The 20705-nt window shown below is 36.9% G+C and overlaps 1 protein-coding gene across 1 annotated transcript in view; it reads right to left on the bottom strand.

Annotated features, from left to right (window-relative positions):
• The window catches only part of DLC1 (DLC1 Rho GTPase activating protein), a 426333-nt gene extending 411079 nt beyond the window's left edge, over positions 1 to 15254 (bottom strand). The window contains exon 1 of the mRNA XM_059156107.1: positions 14986 to 15254. The gene's annotated coding sequence lies outside the window, so the exon portion shown is untranslated. The remainder of the gene's footprint in view (positions 1 to 14985) is intronic.
• Between the last annotated feature and the right edge of the window lie 5451 nt (positions 15255 to 20705).

The raw sequence follows: 20705 nt of genomic DNA, 5'->3' as shown, positions 1-20705 counted from the left end.
CTCCTATTAGAACAAAATGTCGTATTTAATCTTTCTGGTCAAAAAACAATGACAACACTTTAAATGAAGCTGGATCAATTGACCTACTAATGAATGAAGGTTAAGTACTGAATGCTTGAAACTCCCTTAAGAACATATTTGCATTACAGTACTTAATAGAACTCACCAGAAGAAAGTTGTTGCTCTAGCTGCCATGCTTTTGTGCTTCACTTTTGTGAACAGAAGTCCTTAAGGAAATCTATTTGCTAGGGGTGCCTGGGTGGCTCAGTGGGTTAAAGCCTCTGCCTTCCCCTTGGGTCATGATCCCAGGGTCCTTGGTTGAGCCCTGCATCGGGCTCTCTGCTCAGTGGGGAGCCTGCTTCCTCCTCTCTCTCTCTCTGCCTGCCTCTCTGCCTACTTGTGATCTCTCTCTCTGTGTCAAATAAGTAAATAAAATAAAATAAAATAAAAAAGAAATTTATTTGCTGCTTGGTTTGAATTGCAGCAAAGAATACCAGGGGTCTGTTCATGCCAAATCAGAGCCATAGAGACAGCATGTGCAATGTCTCAGTTTCTGAAAGAGCATTTATTGGATGTATTTACTCCAAGGAGTGACTAAGAAGCATGGAAAAAATCTAGTGTAGCTCCTATTAACACATAATTCATAAGAAAGTGTAACACAGACCACTGACCGTGCCCTAGGATAAATACATTTACACACACACTTATCACAGCTACTACTACTAGCTAGCAAGCTTGTTTTGCTGAAGCTTAGAGACATTATATTAGTTGCTCAAGGTCAAACATCCAGGAAGTATGCCAGGATTTAAACTAGGCCCTGGATCTGATTTTGTCAACAAACGTCACTGTTTCCATGGAAGGAGATTCTACCTGCGCCCCTTCCCTTCCCCCCAGCTTTAGTACATATAAAATCTCAACTCCTCAGTCAGGAATTCAGAGAACCAAAAGGAAGATGTGAGCATGCTAAAACAATTGGGACAATTCCTCAGAAATTTCAGTCGCATTCTTTTTAGCTTCTAAGGAGTTTAGTTTGTGTACTGCTATTAGAATTTGGCCATAAAAATGTAAGTAAACCAGAAAACCAGGCCTGAGATAAGGTAAAATATAAACACATTCTAGGTAGCCTTCACCTTTTTGCCTTGAATTATTCAAACCCTTCGTTCAAGGAAACAAATTATACCAATGTAAACTGAACTTTACAAAAATGACTAGTCCAAACTTTGTCCCATAATGAAACCAAATTATTGGACCATAAAAGAAAAATCCCATTCAAAAGAGCGGGCACTTCGAGTTTTTCCTTCACACAAGAACTGTCAGCACATAACATGGATTGGCTTATTGATTTCGGCCATAAACAAGATTAACTGCTGTGCTGGTTTTGGGTCACTTCAGTCTACTGAACAGGATTTTGAGTCCCTACCAAAAATTTCAAGGTATTCTGACTAAGCACTTGCCAGAAAGGTAAATATTCCAATCCTATGAATACCAGCAGAGTTAAGGAATATACTAGATTTGGTACCCTAGCCCGACAAAATATCTTTCTGGATACTATCGGGTTCCCTCAAAGGTCTGTGACCATTTGAAAATGGTCAGCCTGCACATTTTCCATGTTGGCATTCATTCTGCACTCAAAAGAAAATATAAAGTCCCCGAATTCCATGCATAAGTCATTATAGTGTGGGAGGCTACGGAAAGTGGAAAAAACGCATAGATGCAGGCCAGAAAATTTCTGCTTTCATGGGCAAATTTGGGTTGTAATAGGGCGGTTCTGTTTTAGATGCTTTCTTTTCTTTATTTTTATCCAGTGTAGAGAGAGCAGGCTAACTTAAGAAATGCCAAGTGGTATTACTGTGTCATTCCTAAGCCACATTCACATTTAAGTTGAGACTAAATTCTGGATTCATTTCTTTTACTAAAAAGAAATTGAGTTTTATTAACTCCTTGGGGGAAGGGATTATAGAAAAGGTTTACCCTTAGGGCCTTACCATAATATTAATTGACTTCACTCAACCTTGGCAAATAGGTGAGTGTTTTTATAATGTCAAAGGAAGACAGTTCGATAAGTTCTAAAGCCGTCTAGTTGCTAAGAGAGATGGTAAATTAGGTAGATTGAACACATGAAAGCATTAACTCCTGTCCTGCTCATCTAGGTTCTTTGGACATTTCCAAATCATTCCTGTGAATGTATAGTGTCTATATTTTTTAAGACAAAAAATTTCCTAATTATCCTTATGACCAACATCTCTCTATTTTCAGTGCTCATTCCATATCCTGTGGTCTGATAGATTTTTTTAAAATTTTCTCTCTTCAAACCTTGTTATTCACACTTCCTATTCAAATATTGTTTATAAGCTTGATAGTTAAAATCTGCCCCCATGAGCTAAAGCCTGAACAGAGTATTAAGAAGAGGCTTCAACATCATGAGCCATCAGGGAAATTCAAATCAAAATCACACTGAGATATCACCTTACACCAGTTAGGATGGCAAAAATTGACAAGGCAAGAGACAACAAATGTTGGAGAGGATGTGGAGAAAGGGGAACCCTCTTACACTGTTGATGGGAATACAAGTTGGTATAGTCACTTTGGAAAACAGTGTGGAGGTTTCTCAAAAAGTTAAAAATAGAGCTACCCTATGACCTGGCAATCACACTATTGGATATTTAACCTAAAAATACTGATGTAGTGAAAAGAAGGGCCATATGCACCCCAATATTCATAGCATCAATGTCCACAACAGCTAAGCTTTGGAAGGAGCTGAGATGCCTTTCAATAGACGAACGGGTAAAGAAGATGTGGTTCGTATATACAATGGAGTATTACTCTGCCATCAGAAAGGAGGAATACCCACCATTTGCATAGACTTGGATGGAACCAGAGGGGATATGCTAAGTGAAATAAGTCAAGTAGAGAAAGACAATCATCATATGGTTTCACTAACATGTGGCACATAAGGAATAGCACAGAGGCCATTAGAAGAAGGAAGAAAAAAATGAAGGGGAGGAATTGGAGGGGGAGACGAACCATGAGAGACTACGTATGGACTATGGACTCTGGGTTTCAGAGGGAAGGGGTTGGAGGGATGGATGAGCCCAGTGATAGGTATTAAGGAGGGCATGGATTGATGGAGCATTGGGTGTTATACGCAAATAATGAATCATGGAACACTACATCAAAACTAATGATGTCCTGTATGGTGACTAACATAACATAACATAACAAAATAAAATAAAATAAAGAGGGAATATTGGATTACTGGATTACTGAGTATACTGGCCTCATTTTCTAAATCATCTGAATTTACTAGAATCCATCCTATAAGTTATAGATGTCTTTGTAAAAGACCTGATTTTTCCCTATCAATCTCCTCATCAGATTGCTCTCTTTAAAATTATATTTCTTTTTTTTTCTTTTAAAGATTTTATTTATTTATTTGACAGTGAGAGATCATAAGTAGGCAGAGAGGCAGGCAGAGAGAGAGGAAGGGAAGCAGGCTCCCTGCTGAGCAGAGAGCCTAATGTGGGGCTCGATCTCAGGACCCTGAGATCATGACCTGAGCTGAAGGCAGCGGCCCAACCCACTGAGCCACCCAGGCGCCCCTAAAATTATATTTCTAACTATCGACTATTTGTGTTGCAAGTTTTTGTTACATTTTCTTGGTAATCCTTTTTGTGCATTTTCATTCAGAATGAGCTCAGCTGCTGAAGATTTGGATGAGGGATCTGGAAAAGTGTAGGTCATTTCAGGGTGTTGATTTTATGAAGTGAATTTCCATGGGGATTTTTCACTTCTTAAATGCATGTGTTCTAACACCACTATATTTCAAGAGACTCTATGTACCTCTAATGTTGTAACAATTCTGGAAAATGTTTGTAAAATGGCCAAATTTGCTTTTTGTGATATTAGTGCATAAGATGTTTAGACACAAATTAATCTCAAATTTATTATTTGAGTTAATTTTGTAACACCACTCCTTAACATAAGCATTTTGTGCCAAACAGTATTTTATTTTATTTATTTATTTTTTAAAAAGATTTTATTTATTTATTTGTCAGAGAGAGAGCGAGCACAGGCAGACAGAGTGGCAGGCAGAGACAGAGACAGAGACAGAAACAGAAGCAGGCTCCCTGCTGAGCAAGGAGCCTGATGTGGGACTGGATCCCAGGACTTTGGGATCATGACCTGAGCCAGAGGCAGCTGCTTAACCAACTGAGCCACCCAGGTGTCCCACTATTTTTTAAAAAATATTTTATTTATTTATTTGACAGACAGAGATCACAAGTAGGCAGAGAGGCAGGCAGAGAGAGAGGAGGAAAGCAGGCTCCCTGCTGAGCAGAGAACCCAATGTGAGGCTCGATCCCAGGACCCTGAGATCATGACCTGAGCCGAAGGCAGAGGCTTAACCCACTAAGCCACCCAGGTGCCCCCAGGTGTCCCACTATATGGTATTTTAAAGTTAACTGAAATTAAATATTGTCATACTAAATGACATCAATTGGAGATGTTCTAGTTTGAGAATCACTGACCTGTATCCCATATCAAATGACCACGTTCTCCTTTGCACCTGCTTCTGAAATAAACACATACTATGTATTTTGGCCTTTTGAGTGTCCTTAGAGAAGAAGATTCCGATGATAATCACCATTGCTCATTCTATAGTCTGGGAGAATACGATGCAATTAAAGCACTGGAGGCTGATATCAAGTGGGCAGGAATGAAGAACTGACAGCAGCGCTGGCTGGCCAAGATCACTTCTCCAGTTCTTGTTTATTTAATGCCCATTGGGCCACAGACACTCTGCTAAACGTTGACAATGTAGACCTAAATAATATATATTCCACCTTTCCTAAATGAGCTTACAATTTTATGAGAGAAACTCATGTAGAGAAAAATAGTAAGTCTTCTCATGGCCACAAATTCCATGTAAGTTTTAACATAAAGCAGAGGGTCATCAGTTTCTCCTTCCCTCTTCCTTCCTTCTGCTTTCTTCCTCTTTTCCTTCCTTCCTCCCTTCATTCCTTCTATTTTCTTTCTCCCTCTTTCTCTCCCTTCCTTCCTCTCTTCCTTCCTTCCTTCCATCCATCCATCCTTCTTAGTGAGTCCTGTGGGATGATGGAAATGTGAGGTAGGACTTCCAGAGGAGAAAATCCCTACACGACGCCCTCTGTGGTAAATGTCCTGCCTCCACAACAACCTGAGGTTCAGAGTTTCACCGTTCTAGAATCACCTCTTCGGGAAAGATGGCAGAGGCAACAATAAGCTCCAGAGAATTACTAACAATGTGAAAACCCATTTGACACCTGGGAGGGGAACCACATTTCTCAGGTGCATTCAGAGAAAATTGAGGGGAGAGATTTAAAAGAAAAAAAAATTTTTTTTTTCAGAAAATTTCACAGACCTGTCTTCAGATTCAAGAAAATCTGTGAAGTATGAAGTAATACAAGAAATAAAAATATACCACACCAAGAAACATTATTGTGAAATTTCAGAACTTTAGAGGTAAGCAAATAAACATATATGTTATCAGAGAAAAAGAGAAAAGAGGTTATACATTATGCATTGGGAATCCCAATGTTATTGGATTTCTTAATAGCAAAATTGGAAACAAGACAGGCAAATGTATCTTCAAAATTCTGATGGGAACTTATATCTACGTTATTTTTAATCTGCCTTATTTTTCTTTTATTTTAATCTACCTAATTTTAATCTACCTTTAAAAATTTCCCCCTCTTCTCAAGAAACTACTGGAGGGATAGTTCTATCCAAATAAAAGAATAAATAAAATGGAGAAGACATGGAGTCAAGGGAGTCAGAAACTCAACACAAAGACCAGGGCATGGGATTTCTAGGATGAAATTTATGTAGCAGGCCGAGCAGGCAATCATTTCACATAAATCCTAAAGTTCTCTATAAGAGATGTCTCTAAGGAAAAAAACCATGGAAATAATAGATTATATGAGGTATGTGGCCACAATAAGAGGAATTTATAATAAAGTCAAACAATTTCGGTGGAAGAGTTAGTAATATTTACACAGAAAACAAAAAATCAATTATTACCTCCAGGAAACACAGGGTTTTAAAAGAAAGGAAATATAATCATAGTACATGACCTGGTGTAGCTGTGATTTTTTTGTGTAGCCAAATAATGCAAACAGCAAATACTGACTTAACAAAAAAATTATGACAGCAACTATTTTTGAAGCATAAAATTTTTGTAGGAGTTGAGGTTAGGGATGCTGGGAAGAATCATCTCAGAGAGCTGACTCTTCATTTTTCATAATAGGAATTTAACAGATAATGACTAAAATGGGAAAAATATAGTATAATCATAATGTTTAGAAATACAGAGGTTATAGGGAAAACAGCCCCAAACAGTTAACATTGTTGTAGTTCTTTGTGTTATTTGCTTGAGGCAAAGAAAAATTTCGGAATCTCAGAAAGCATGTTAAATAATAGCCTAAATTTAAACTATATTTTAATATGTTCCACAGCAGTAATTTTAAGATTGAGTTGATAGGTAAATACATCTACATTTCCTCTATAATATGTCTAATAGGACCCAAATATTCCCTGTGTTCCCTCCCACCCTCTCCATATCACCCCCTCACAAGCACAAATATATCTTTCTTCTTCCATTTGCACAATAAAGGTGCCAGTTTGGGTATTTATTTTGGGCCAATAATATCATGCAATTTTCCATAAGGTTCTTGGGTGATTTTTTTTAATGACCATTTTCTTCCCCCAACTCTTTTAAGAACTCCTGCAAGTCAGGAAAAAAATATTCTTGGTAATCCTCTTAGTTATAGCCTTCTAAAATGTTATCTGAACAGAAGTTTTAAGATACAAAAAGTAAGATGTAAATAACTTTAATTGAGTAAATGCATATGAAAAGAGAAATTCTCCTTTGCATTATTTCAACTTCTTCTGGACACCCCATCATAGTACTTAGCAAGATGGCAATTTTCCTCATTCAACCCCTTAGACCTTTAAACGTGTGTATCTCATTGTATCCTTTCAGAACGCAAATGACATACATAGACATATATATGTATACACATACAAAAATAAAAATTTAAAAATATATGTACACACACACACAGGTAATTGGCTCCCAGGTTGTTTTAAAACAGCTTCACACAGATTCTATGTATTTAATAGAAGGGAAAATAAAAGTGTAATAGTACTGACATTTTCTCTTTATTTTCCTCTCTCCTTAGGTGGCCTCAGTTGCTTTGGTTTCCCTTAGGGTCTTCTTCATTACCCATCCCATGTTGAATTTCTAGGTCATGTTTTCCTTCTTACAACTCCTTTACAGCATATCTATGTGTAATATCTACCACATAGCATATTCTCAGTCACTGGGGGCAAGAAGAAAAGATATGAGGAAAATAACCTCCTTTTAATTGCAAGTGGTTTCAGCTCTCAAAAAGGCACTCTTACAAGAATACAGAATTTATCTGAGCAGAGAAAAGAACATTTCTACATTGACCAACTTTGTGGCTAATATGATAAGTCAGCAAAATGGAGACACTGGGAATCTGAACTCCTATCATGATTTTCAATCTTTATGTGTCTTAGTCTCCTCTCAGGGAGTCACATTTGCAAATAGAAAAGGCCTCCAGACCACTTTAGAACTAAATTAGACAACTAGAACAGATGCAACAACATAGACATGACCACAACTTAATGGAGTTCTTCAAATGTGTGCTCGCTAGTTTCAAAGTAAATCTTCACTACAGTGAACATTTGCAAAGGCCAGAATGAAATTTGTTTTCTTGATGGAGCTGTCAAGGAACGAATTATCTAGCGAACCAAACTGTGCACATTTGGGTATCTTCCCACTGCTCCCCCAGCTCAGTGATAACATGAAGAGGAATGCTTTTCATTGCCAAACTGATCTTTCATTTCAAGATGCTCAGGAGCAGTAAGAAAGCGGGAGCAGAGACGACTCTTCCTAATTCCTTTATGTAAATGCAGGAACAAATAGCCAAAAAAGATAACACATTTTAAAAAAGCATTTCTATGAGTCTACTCAGGGGTCAGAGTAGCCAACTTTTAGCAAAAGACAATTGGTGCTTTTCCTTTAAAATATTCATGTTGTCTAATCCAAATCAGAAACGGCTAGAAATAGACTGTGGGAGAGAGAGAGACCTTTAATAATATGATGCAGGAATTTATCTTCATATGATTTCGTGCAGATTTCCTTTCTTTGGTAGCAATCTGCATTCTAATTCTTCACAAAATCATTACCCATTTACTTTTGCATATTTTGTCAGATGTTGGAATTTACTCATTATGCCTCATTAGTTGTCTGTGGAAAACAAACTCGTATTGAAATTCTCTTTTTTAAAAAAAATTATTTATTTGACAGAGAGAGAGAGAGAGAGCGCACAAGCAGGGAAAGCAGCAGAGGGAGAGTAAGAAGGAGTCTTCCTGATAAGCAGGGAGCCTGATGTGGGATTCGAACTCAGGACCCTGGGATGACCTGAGCAGACGCTCAGACAGATGCTTAACCAACTGAGCCACCCAAGTGCCCTTTATTGAAATTCTGTATTGGTAAATTATTGAAGCTTAAAATATACATATATATTATATATGTATTATATATGGAATAGCTTCCATGTATTTGGGCTGTCTGGATATTAAAAAAAATAGTAAATTATAGAAGAAACCACCCATAATGAACAAAGTCAGGGGAATAAGGATTATATTACTTTTTCCAAAAGATACATCCAAGTCTCCATCATTTCTGGTCTTTAAAAGAAAAAGGAAGAAGTAGGTATCCAATTTAAAATATTCTTTTAAGATTTATTACTTTTATGTATATCTCAACTTTACTAGGCATGGAAAATTTTTTCGTATACTTAGCTTTCAGAGTCAAAGATTCCAGGAATTAGACAAATGTGACAATGAACTCTGTTCAGTTCACTAGAAGTCAGCTCATTGTAAAAAATCAGGTTTCTAAAATTGCAAAAATTATTATTCCTGTGGTGCCCTATTTTTACCTTCAGGTTCCTGCTATGTAATCCAGCCTCAGTAATTTCTGAATTTTTTTTTTTTTTTTTTTTTTTTTTTTTTCAGGGAGGAGCCCAGATCCTGGCAGTGTTCAACTTATTACCCCTTACAGCTCAGGTCAGCCAGCTCTGCAGAGTCTCTAAAAGTTTTCTTAAGTCACCCACATGTAATTTGAGGAAATCTTGGAAAACTTCATCATATTTGCCTGATATCACTAAGACCTTTTGGGGGATAGCTGATTTCCAAAAGATTCCCCAAATTCATACCATCATGGGGAAAAAGATTGCATCATGGATGCAGTAATTTCTAGCTATGTGTATTTTCTTTGGGTTTCCCCATTTTATTTTATAAAAGTACATGGTTTTCTCAATGATAGTGTTCCATCCTAGGCAGAATCCTTCGAGCATTTAGAACTATACCATAGCTTAGCTATTTCTGCAAATAAACTCACTAATAATTAACCATTTGGGTTTTTGCCTTAGTATCTTTTTTCTACCAAACCCCTATAACCAAAGAAAAGTATTGTCTTTGTTCTGAACTTGCTCCAGTTGAAATTTTTCATGTGAAAGGAAATAGTTTAGAGTTAAATTTGTCATCAAGAACTTGGTTGCTTTTTGTTTTTGAATGGCAAAGCAGTGTTTCTATTCAACAAGGGACATGGATTATAATGCTTTATCATCAGCATGGTGAGCTGTGTCTTTGCTTTAAGTGGCCACTTTCTATTTTTAGCTTTGCTATCATTTCTAAGAACCCTCTAACAGTAGACACAGTAATCACTAACTGCAAATGAAAAATATGGCTACACCCACCCAGGTGCTTGGCTTGCTACGTGCCAAGAGAATACTGAGATTTCCCTTCTTCAAAAAGTACGACTTCCACTGAAATTGGGAACATGACATCACTGGGAACTTAGCTATTCTGTTAGGTCACTATCCTACCAAGTGTTGATGCCTCTGCCATCAACTTTGCCTGCTGTGCGTAATATCTGTAATTCTCATCTTACTTTATCATGTACCTATGCCCAGTGGGGCTTGTTTTGATTTCCAAGTGTTCTTCTATATACCCAACTAACAGCAGGCACACTGAAAACTTCTGATCATGATAATAGGAACAGTAACAAAGGACTTCCATTTACTAAGCATTTACTGTGGGTCAGGTACTGTTCTCTTACACCATCTCCCTTGGTAATAGTACTCACAAATATTCCATAGAGTAGTTGCTGTTACTGCCTTAATTTTATAGGGAGGAATTTTGGTAGGACTTAGTAACCAGCTCAAGGTCAAATACCTACCAGTGGCAAAAGTTACGATCTCCATTTTTTTGTGGAGGTAAGATGCCTGTTAAAGAACCATTCCTTCCCCCACACCCCCAGTGATTTGGATTAGTTACCTAGATTTTGTGTTCCTCAGTTTTCTCACCTCTGTAATAGGAATAACGAAAAGTTTTGTTGAGGGGAAAATAATAGTATTAAGCTAAAATAATAATACTAAGCTAGCGATACGCATAGAACATTCAATCCATTGCATATGAGAGAATTCACTAGATGTTTGGGGACAGGATGCTGTTGCTGCTGCTGAAAACGGTGACTCCTTTAGTTTTGATTGATTTTAGCTGCAGAATCCATGGCTGGGTGTGAGACACAACTATCCCTTGCATGCCCATGTTGTTTCAATATAAAAGAGCAATTTGACCAAAATGTGAAATACCATGAGTCTTTCTTCCTTCCTTGACTAACTGACCTATGCTTTTCTAAACAAAGATTTGTTTGTTATACTGTGTGCAAAACAGTTTGCCCATATAAAATCTCATGGGATGCTCAAAATGACCCAATGATAGAACTGTTCTCACTATCTTCCTTGCTTTACCAATTAAAAGCAGAAGCTCAAAGTAGTTATGGGGCAAGCTTTACATTGCAGAACATCAAGTGGCAAAGATACAAATCAGAGCCAGTTTTTGGACTCTGCCCAGGAGCTTTTCAGTTCACCACCCCATTTAAATTGTGGAAAATTCACTAGAGCTCTGCTGTCACTGGTTTCACGTAACTTTTACTTTTAAACTACTTCTGGATGCTCATGCTTCCCTCTGGTTTTTAATGATTTGTAACGTCTTCTTATGAGAATGTTGTTAACCTTTGGCCTGAGGCTCTGATGATTCTTGACAACCTCTTATCTTCTTTCCCCTGTAAAAATTATTTTATCATCGCAGGATGTCTGGAAAATTAAAAAAAAAAAAAAAAGTCCCACAATGCCCACTCTTTACACCAGTTTTGCTTTCCTTTCTTTCCTATTTCCCTCCAATTTATTCCATAAACAATTATTGACAAAACAGGTATTGAATGCATCTGACATGCTAATATGTTTATGGCTGAGAATAACGAGAAACATTGAATTTCTAAACTTGCTCTGATCTTCCTACTTCCTTTCCAACTCATTTCCATGATAGGATTGATTTTTTTCTTTGAATTATTTGAATTGTATTGCTGAAACACTTTGTTAATCTAGTCTAATACAAAACAACCTTTTTACATGTACAGCGAGTACAATAATTTTTTCTACCCATCTACCTTAATTAATGAGCACATTTATATGCACACGGTTTGCATCGCCTTCCCACTATTTTTTGCACGCAAGTCCTTATTTAATCTTTTCAACTTGATTTGCATATTCTATAATCTACTCAATCAAAATCAACCAATCTCTTTTTAACTAGGTCTAAATTCACCTTTATTCTGTTTAGTTTCATTAAAAACTAAGTCCATCTGTTTCTCAAAACTCTATGAACTGACTAGCAATTTAACACCAAAATAGAACCATGGAAGTAAATCCTTATATCCACACCAAAGTGAATCTGGAGTTGGACTTCTTTCCAAACTTGATTGGTTTAAGTTGTAGACATAAGGGGCTTATCATTCAATGGGGGAAGAAGGTACAACAGTCAAGCCAATTCCTTCAAGTCTGGGGGTTTTTACTTTTCTCATACCCTCTTTAAATTCTCATGTACAATTACTGGCAAGTCTCTATTTTTATCATAAAATTCTCTGATCCAGGTCTAGACCAACTCTTTGGAAATTTGTTGTAGTGTAACGATTTCTACAGAAATATTCTTATTGTAAGATCATATACTAATTCATTCATTCTCCAAGAAGAAACAAGATCAAAACAAAGGATTAATTTAAAATGTCCCCAGTATAGACTTGTTTAAAGCCTACAAGACCCAATCCTCTATGAGTGAGATTAAAGCATGCCTACAGTCTTGATAATGAGGTGTATGGTATGGGCAGGTTTAAGTGTGGTCAGAAAAAATCCTCCTTTTAAATTATAAAATTCTTAAGAAAATAATAAAATGATGTATTCTCTTTTGCTAGGCTCTCTTGTCACCGTGCAGTCAGTTATCTAGGCTACTGCTTTATTTCACTGATTCCTCATTCCAATAATGTGTAGGATAGAGACACTGAGAGTGTTGAATAATGCATCTTTAAAGTGTAATAACATCAGGAAATTCAATCTGGTTCATAAAAATGGGGGAAAAGGGATCATGACACACATTCTAAGAAATGGCATGCAGTAGAAATGACATATATTCATTTTGTGAGAAAGTTTCTTGCCTTGGAAAGGGAAGTATTCAGTGTGCCTGGCAACATCTACTGTCATATATGAAGTATGATGCAACTTAAGCAGCCAACTCTCTCATTTTACACTGCACCAGTCAGACATGTACTTATATACTGTAAGAAATTCTATATTCTACAACTAAAGGACTTTGTAGAAGGCTCAGAGTAGATATATGAACCAATTAAAGGATTGAAAATAAGCTGTACAAGGGAAGATGAAAGGAATCGGCTTTATTTGACCCACAAATGTACACTTATGTTTTCTTATGTCCATTTCAGTTTTCCATATTTCCACTGAGGAAAAACCCATAAAACTGGAAAGAAGCTACAGCAATAGAGCTGTAAGTTAGATAAAAGAAAGAATATCTGTGTACCTGAGATCCTTAAACCGATTCTGCTAGGGGGAAGTAAAATCTCTGAATGTCACTGGTTGGGACAGACTGGTTATGATACCATTTGAACAGGAGGATATCAATCAGACAAGCTCCTTTCTGACACTACTCTCTTAAGAAACATCAGTTGAAAATTAATATAACTATTAGCATATGGATTGATTTCCTTGGCATAAATATGAAATATAACAAAATGGTCACCAAAGAGTTACTCCACTGAAGTGTTTGTTGAAGGCAGGAGAAAACTTTTACGTATGAGAATATTTCATTACTTGGGTGAATTTGGTTCTTTTTTTAAAACCATGATTCACCCCCCCCCCCCATACTATACACAGGTGGCAACTTTGAGCCTTTCTTATTTTTTAAAGTGGTACTACAATTTTCTGTCAAAAAGTAGCCTTCTACTGGATATATTCATACTTCATTCAGCATGATTATTATTTGAGAGCAAGAGGATGTAGTAGAATGATCTCTGAATAGTGAGGTGGTGTTCCACTGAAATCTCTTCTACTAGCTAGCAGTGTGACCTTGGACAGGTCACTTTTGAATGTCATTCCTCAGCTCTCTGAAGCAACCTAAGGACAGTGTTTGAAGTGGTCTCTTATGTTCTTTCCTTCTTTGAAATTCTTTTCAGGGATTTTATTAAATCATAATTCTGAGAAGCCAGCACTTTATTTTTCACATGCTGAACAAGATTTTTTTAAATCATATTTAAATGTTTTAACACATCTTAAATTGTTAGTGGATAGTTAAAATATATCAAGATAACTTATATTAGCATAGAATCCAATCGTAAGTTAGCTAATACAACAAATGGTCACCTTGTACTGTGTAAAAGTTTGGGATTAAAACACTTGATTTCTTATGATCCAACTGTCAAACAGCTCTCATCTTTCATTATGGTATTTTGTGTTCATCTAATTGATTTGGAAATATACACAAATATCTATCCCCTTCACATATCATTCCACATCATTCCTATAAAATAATTATTTTCATTTTTAATTCTTCGGAAGTATAAATGCAACAGTATGTTTTGCATTATAAGTTTATTTTATTTCAATCATTGCTAGATTTCTGTGTTCATATATTGCATGTTTAGACATTTAAGATACCTACAGCCCAGTGGAAATCTAATTTTATGACTGTATGAATTATGAATACATGATTGGTTTTTCATGTGATTGCAGTGATTTCCAGCTGCCTTAAAATAATAATACCGAATGTCGCTGTCATTGAGATTTACTTCAATTCTTCAAAAATGTTCACACAAATATGACCTGAGCAGGGAATCCAGGAAAGTTAATACAAACTAAATCCAATTCTAATACTTAAATTTTTAAAAGTCAGATCAAATAGTATTTAGGATGGAAATAATTTTTGAAGTTTCATGTGTTTACCTTTTTTTTTTAAATGAAACCTTTAAGCTGTACATTATTAACAGCCTGCACTGTGGTCAAAACTATTTTGGGGAAATACTGAGGAGTCCTATCTTCATACTTTATAGGACACATAGAATATTCTTTGGGGATTCATTATTAAGAAAAGTCACTCTGGTGCTACCTATTCTCCCTCTTGGCAAAGGAAGGGGAGATCAAAAGAAATCGTCTACACCTCACACTTAAGGGTGAGAATGTGTATTTGTTTTTGTATTATGCCATGCACTAGGAAACCTGGTCTTATTCATAAAAAAGGTAAGATAAAAAGGGATTAAACTAAAATCTCAGTTTGTGGAGGAAAAGAGTAAAATCTCTCCGGAGCCTCTTTGAAGAACTGACATTGTGCTAAAACAATTCTGACTCGCAGGAATTTTCCCCTCCCTAAACATTTTCCACTTCCAGATTTCCTAGCTTAGCTCCCAAACATAGGAAACCACCACTCCGTGCACGAAGTTAATGTTTCTGTCAAACTTTCTGCCTCTTCCACGACCGCCTCAAAGCATAAAGACAAGAGTCCCCAGCGTCTTACCTAGACGAGGAGCAGCAGCTGAAACGCCCAGGCGTGACATTGTTCAACACTCAGGCGAGGAAAGAAGTCCGTCCCCGTGAGCTCCTCCAAAATATAAGTTCACATTTCGTGGTTGAGATCATGGCTCTATTCTAAGCAGTTTTTAACGCAGAGCGGGATTCTCACAAAAACACCGTCTGCAGCTGGAGGGGGCCTGGGCTCACGCAGGAGTCTGTCGAGGCGTTCCTAGGGACTTCTGTCCACTCAGTTCAGACTGATGTCTTGCGAAAGGGGCCTCCACAAGCAGGCCCAGATTGCCTGGGAAGCATTTCCTGCCTCTGAGGAGTGCATGTGAGAAAGAGTGCACGAAGCAGAGGGAGGGGGGCAGAGCAGAGCCCGCCTGGGCGACTGAGGAGTTCTGATTTTACACAGAACTGAAGGGAGTTGTCAAAGCTCTTGAGGTGATTAGCTGGAGAGTCATAAAGTCCTAGAGCTTTCTCTATCCCACACTGCTGATGAATTAAGAAAAGAAAAGAAAAAAAAAGAAAAAGAAAGAAAAGCAAGGAAAGAAAACAGTTTTCTTCCTCCTCTACAGCTTTCCCACTCTATTAAATGTGTAGGCACGACTTCATCAAAATATTTCTGCCCTTCTTGCTAAAGATCTCTTCTGAGAGCAAGATGAATGTAAAGATTTCAAACCGTCCTCTCCTCAGTAGGAAAACTTTTTCTTTTTTTTTTAAACACTACTCACAATACAAAATGCTGCAGCCCTACATCCTGTACCTGAGAGGATCTGTGAGTAAAACCCCAAGAAGCCAGTAAACAGGAACATGGTCTTCAAATCTCTCCCATCCCAGGAATCTGTCACAGAATTAGAGGAGTTCCTGTCATGGCACATGCGGCATTACCTCCAGTCAGAATCCTCCAGTCACACAAACGCAGGGCTGGGAGAGCAGAAGACAGACTCCATCTTGATCCTATTACAGTCTTGCTGACATTAACCACTTGCAACTTCTTCCCTCTAGCCTGACAGAGTCCCTGAATCACATCTCCAAAGCAGCTCACGGTATCTGCTTCCTTTGTCCCACACAAATTTTGTGAACTATCATCTGTTTATCTTTTCTGCTTTCTTGTGCCTCCACTGAATGACTTCCTCCTAGCTGCTCCAGGCTGGGAACTTGGACTACCATTTGGTTTTGATTAAAACCAGACAGCCAACTCTGGAGAATTTAGGGAATAAGCTAATGGAAACTGCAAGTATGGCTTTAATTAGTGCATCAATTAATAATAGATGTTAGCTCGTCTTATAAGAAGACGACACAAATATCAACACAGAGGAAGCTCAAGTGCTTCCAGGAAAGAAGTTATACCAACTCTCATTCCTTTATGACCCAGAATTCTCCTTAGGGAAAGTGGAAGGAAAGAAGTGGGATGTGGCCTTGGGACATCCAGGTTGTGGAAAGCCCGGAGAAGCAGCTTTGTTGTTTATACCAGAGAAACAGGAAATAGTATCTCTGAGTTTAATTATCTTGCTTGGGTGAAATTGCTCTGTAATGTCTCTCTTCTACTTTATTTACAATCAATGGTTTCTCTTGCTATTTATGACTGAAGAATTTTTTTTTTCCTGTGACTGGTGATTAGATTAATCTGATTATTGGGTTTATGCGCAGTTTATAAATTCCTAGGGATTTCCCATAATGGGAGTTACGAAAACAATTCTAATTTCAATATGATAAATGAGTAACATAGAGAGAGCTACAAGAAATATTAAACTTTTTAGCCCTAAGATTCACCCTGTACATCTCTGACATGGTAAGTACTCTGCATTGTTTGCTTTTATTTTCAGTTGGCTCTAGTTTTTATAAAGACTGACAGATACCTGTGTATCCAAATGGCCATCTTTTTGGTATCCCCAGAGAGTCCTGGGTATGGTAACTCGAAGAAATATGATGTGATAGTTACTATTTCTTTTCTTATTGGATAATTAAAATCTCTCAAAATTAATGCAAAGCATGGACTATGAGAAAAATAGAAAAATGGTAAGATTCACGTATCGCACATGAATTTGAAGACGAGAACCATACAGACCAAAACATGTAGGCAGAAATAAGTTTTAAAAGTTTATATCAAAACAATACTGATTAAAAAATGAGCACTTAGGTTCCTTTAATTTAAACTTCAACCGTATGGCAAGAAAGAAGTCCACACCTTCCTAAATCCTTTAAAGAACTACTATATTCATATTGATTGAAAATACTTCCACTGAAACCATGCCCATTTAATCTCCCCAATAATCTTGCTTGTGCTCTTATTTTTATTTTAAAAATAAAGTACTAGAAGTTTACAGAATTATTTTCCTCACAATCACAAGATCAAAGTGACCAGACCTCAGATTTTCTAGCTCTCAATTTTGTGTCTTTTTCCCTCTCTCTGAGAGCTCCACCGCCTCTCTTGACTCACACTTAATTGCTGTGTGAAATTGGGAAGACTTCTTAAACTTTCTGAGTTTCAGATTCCCCTTTAAAAATAGGGACAACTCCACATAACTCGCAGATTGGAACGCAGGATTAGCTTTATATACACATATATTTATAAATTTATATTTATTTCCCTTAGGAAAACACTGGAGCAGAATGGAATGAGAACTGATGTAAGATCATTCTTAAAATAACTTGTTTATCTTTATCTCTATCTCTGCCCTGAGTCCTCTGGTCTTCTAGTAGATAGTAGGCGCTCAATAAATATTAGCTAGCTGCTAATTCTCCTTAGCCGGATTCTCCTCAAGAGTACTACAGCCTCTCTTCATACAATCCAGCCTTGTTGCTGTTTATATTGGCCTGAGGCAACAACAAAACCCTGTTCACATACATTTATAAATGCCTTTATAATTAATACTGATTTTCTTAATACTAATTTTCTCCTTAATGTTCTCTTCTCTAAACAAATAAGACTTCATGCTTTACTCTATTATTAGAAGGATTACTTCCCAAATCTTTAATCACTCTTATTTATTTTTCATCCTTCGGTTGCCTGACTCCAAACAAATCTCAGAACTTTTATTCTCATAAATGCTTTACCAAATATGAGTATGAAGATAAATAATGAGATAATTTCCTAAATATTTAACATGGTGTCAGGCGCATAGAAGGGGTCCAAAGTAGTTGTCCTTGTCTCCTTTCTGCACATAAATCTAAATGCATCACTTCCTTAAATGTTTGCTTCTTACTCTATGCTAGATAAATGAATAAAGTATGGCATAGATGCAGTTAGGACGTTGAAAGAAGAGTATCAGGATAGGAATCTGGCTCCAAAACCAATACCCATAATGACCCCATGCAAGTCACTTAAACTGTGTAAGCCTCAGTTTTAGCTTCTGGATCTAAGGATTTTTCTAAATTAGAGATGACCGTCCATGTAGAGCCATGAGACATTATGGTTGGTACAATATTCATTTTTAACTGGAATTATTTTTTACTATTTCAATTATCATCCTTTCTCATCCTTACATTCCTCTTCTGTGATAATTAAAAAAAAAATCTATTGATCTTTTGAACTCTGAGTTAAATGTGTGCATTTGGCAGTTTTATCGGTGGAGAAGTTATGTTTTTTCTTTTTTTTAATAAGAAAGGAGAATAGCAGAATAAAGCTTAGAAGTTATTGTAAGATCAGCTTTCTTCCTAGGTACCATGATCTAAATAATACACATTGGCTGTGACAGACTGGCCAATTCCCTATCATCTTCAGGAAATCTGTCCCTGGATTTCTTCTAGAGGATTGCTTAAGGACTCTCATGCAGTCCAGCAACACTTTGGCTGTACAAAGGGAGATCTATTCTGTGGAAAGAAGGCTGTATTCTTTTTAAGTAGAGTAGCAAACATCATTAGTTCAGCACACACATTTAACATTTGTGATACTGTGAGTGCAAGTAGGCTTTGATTCTTTCCATTTGTAGGAAGGAACAGCATCATTCGAATGATGAACTTGTAATTAATAAACACTTAGAGAGAGTGGGTGTCTTTACAGCATTCCAGAAGTACCCACACATGTACATTTAGTGTAATAAATGTAGAAGCATTTTGCCTATGAAAATTAATCCTCTAAAAATCTGTATTTAACCACTTTGCCTGCAGCAAAAGTATGTCAAAGCAATAAAAGCATTACCACAGGTATGTCAAAGCAATAAAAACAGAATATATTTGACAGGATTTCTAGTTAATTTTTTTTTTTAAGATTTTATTTATTTATTTGACAGAGAGAAATCACAAGTAGATGGAGAGGCAGGCAGAGAGAGAGAGAGGGCGAAGCAGGCTCCCTGCTGAGCAGAGAGCCCGATGCGGGACTCGATCCCAGGACCCTGAGATCATGACCCGAGCCGAAGGCAGCAGCCCAACCCACTGAGCCACCCAGGCGCCCTCTAGTTAATTTTTAAAGTATTTTTTGCATGTACTTTCTTCTGATAGGCTCATTTTGATAGACAAACACCTGCTTAGGAAAAAAAATACAGTTTTGAGTTTTCATATAATAATATGTATGTATATTATTAGTTTTTTAAGATCAATTTTGTCCAACTTCTGATACTCCACTTTCACTAAACATTTAGCTTTCATCCAGAAGTATTTATGAAAGGAACACAATTAAGTTTGATGATAAACTAACAAAAGGAGCAAATTTATTCATATAAATTCTCTAAAACTAATTGTACCTGTTTCTTGGGTTATTGTGTTCACTGTTTCCCTTCGATGAAAATTATTACAGCCCAACAATAACTATAAAGTATCTTGATAAATTTCAAATAGCTTGGAAAACAATCTTAGCAAGCATTCAAAAATTATAACTGACACAAGTGCAAGAGTATATATGGTTTTGGACCCTGATAATTCTTCCTGCCTGTCCAGCAGGGCCAGGATACTCTCAGAAGCATGAAGTTTCCAAGCCACGCCTGACTTGTTTTAGAGAGGTCTAGGTGTGCCCAGCCAGTAAAATTCTTATACTCTGCAAAAAGAATTTGTTCTCTATGAAAACTTAATATCACCATGCAGCACATTTTGGCATCCTTGCTAAGCATTATGTTAACATTCTCCAAAACTCTCATGGCTAAAAATGTCCCTAGATCTTCAATCTATTTAAAAAAAAAAAAAAAAGTTCCCTCTTTACCTGTGGCCTAGAGCTCACACTCTCTAGTTTCTCTGAGTGCTCTCACGTGAGACCATATGTTACCTCTTACACACTCTGTTCACCTGGGAAAGAGGTGAAACTGCTTATGTCTAGGTTCCTTCTCCTCAATAAAATATGATCCAGTTAAAACTCTGTCCTTTGAGAGTCATTTAACCTCACCATTTCTCCTATAGTCTATTCTAGAGTATGGGCCACATTCTCAGCCCACTGGTGTGGGGAGGTGGGGTGGTCTATGAAATTGTTACAAAGGTCTATGACCTTGAAGGAATATCTGTTCCATGTCTATTAAAATATAAATATACTCTTATGCTTTTCCCCTTAAAAGAGAACCATTTGAGAGCCTCAGTATAAACAAAAAGGAAATATAGTTAATAACCATCCACATATTCAATATTTACTTGAATTTATTATATTCATGGTACAGCTCTATTCTTGGGATACATCATTAAAAACAACCAGACCAAAAGAAAAAAGAAAGAAAAGAAATAAAAAAACTGTGCCCTCAAGGAGCTTAAATGAGGAGGTTGGTGATCAACAATAAACATAATACATAAGTAAATTATCTA

The sequence above is a fragment of the Mustela lutreola genome, chromosome 18 (genome assembly GCF_030435805.1).
Source record: "Mustela lutreola isolate mMusLut2 chromosome 18, mMusLut2.pri, whole genome shotgun sequence".
Classification (NCBI taxonomy): domain Eukaryota; kingdom Metazoa; phylum Chordata; class Mammalia; order Carnivora; family Mustelidae; genus Mustela; species Mustela lutreola.
The sequence above is the reverse complement of the archived record's forward strand: the minus strand, read 5'-3'. Positions and strand labels throughout refer to the sequence as shown.